Below are 1,954 nucleotides of genomic sequence, written 5' to 3' on the forward strand. Positions count from 1 at the left end.
GTGTACCTCTGGTGCAAATTACTGACCTCTGTCATCATTTTAGGTGGGGGAACTTGCACAATCGGTGGCTGACTAAATACTTTTTTGCCCCATTGTAACTGCCACCATTGTTGGAAACTGGAATTGGCTGGGCCACACTATGAAATCTGGGATAGGTTGGGCCACTAAGGATACACCCAACACATCCTTTAAATCTGGGGAAAAGGAGGACGCATTTGTCTGCCGCAATTGGAGGAGTCTTCCCATTTTTTGATAGCCTTCGTCGCGCCGCTGTGACGTAATCGGCCTACAGATGCCGTTTTAGGAGGATGCAGCCTCTGAATTTGGACACAGCTGATGTATGTCTGAATGATAGCACAGTAACACAACACACAATGCAACCTTGGCTGTGAATAAAGAGCAGATAGTTCATAGCTCAGACTTTTAGCAAGGTCAAAACAAAGATCAAGCAATCAAGCAGTTACAGATATGGCCAGTGGTGACTTTATTGTAAACAAGCAGCCAACATGATCAGTTAGTGATGAGATTTGAGAGCACTGATGCGACTGAAGAGTTGGTGAAAAAAAGAAACATAGTCCAAATTCCTATAAACTCTTCCTTTGACAAATGGAGCAATCAGGTCAGACATTCCAAAGGAAAGCATTCCACAAGAATTATGTGCCAGGTTGTTTTAGTGGGAGGTTTGCCATTTATCCAAGAGATAACAATGTTTTTTTTTCTTGCAGTATGTGCAAGGATATCATAAAGTCTATTCAACCTCGCATTAGCAAGATTTTTCACACTCAGATGTCCCAAAAGCAGAGATACAGCATCCGTTTTCAAAGACACGCCAAGTTTTTTTTTCTATATTCTGCAAGATGTGTATCTAATAGGACTGGCTTTTCTGGCAAACAGAGTGTGTGTAGGTTCCTACTGAAGTCTTAAACTTCAGACATAAAGGTAAAAGTTGGTGGTTCCTCTGGTGCCTTTCATTGGGGAGATTTGCACATGATGCAGGATTTTAAATAGCAACGATCTTAAGAAAGACATAGATACACACATAGATTTTTTTTTGTTTGTATGGTGCCAAAGTACATTACATTCCTCTTCACTGATGTTTAAATCAAGTTCTTTTTCCCCAGACCTGGCTTTTTGAGACCTTTTTGACGTTTTCAGACTTCTCCAGGCCCAGTTATACAAAAGGAGGATCATTTTTGATCCATTCTGTTATAAAACTGAGATGGTTGCCAGACCTCCATTTGAACTACGAAGTTGAAGTTTTGATATCTTTAACCTTGCTTTTCTTTTGTTCCATATAAAGTCACTTAACAAACTATTAAGTAATTTTTGAGCCTTGTTTGATATAAATGAAAGAATTATTTGGAGGGGGTATAGCAATCTTAGCATGTCACTCATCTTAGTTATTGATATTTCTTAAATCTAGCGATTAGAATTTCTGAAATGTATAAAAGGACATCTTCGTGTTGAGCAGAGAAGTTGAAAGCTACTTGATCTTAGGCCATTAGTGATGATGAAAGGGTAGTGTACAAGAGTTTTTATATATATGTCTCCCAGACAAAATGTATGCAAAACATAATACAGCCAGTTGACACGATCAAAGGCCTTTTCTGCATCTAATGAAATGATCATACCACATGATGCTGGAACCCTTATTAAAAAATTGAATTAACAGCTCAAGCCATCAGGCCCTGGTGATTTACCATGGTGATAATAAAATTGCCTAAAAGTATTGTTAATATTTATGTTAATTTAATGTCTATCACCATACTAATCTGTCTGTGGACCTCTGTGCACAGAAAAACAAGCAACAGTCACACAAAGTCGTTTGTCAGAGCACCATGAATGCAAGGTACCCCTACCTAAAAAGTGAAGACAGTCTTCAGTCAACTGAACTCCTCTTCCTGCTGTTTAGATGTCCTGCCAACAAGTTCAAGTTCAAGTTCAAGGTTCTTTA

Source organism: Pundamilia nyererei, unplaced genomic scaffold (genome assembly GCF_000239375.1).
Source record: "Pundamilia nyererei isolate P.nyererei 1_Seehausen unplaced genomic scaffold, PunNye1.0 scaffold00398, whole genome shotgun sequence".
In the NCBI taxonomy this organism is placed as follows: domain Eukaryota; kingdom Metazoa; phylum Chordata; class Actinopteri; order Cichliformes; family Cichlidae; genus Pundamilia; species Pundamilia nyererei.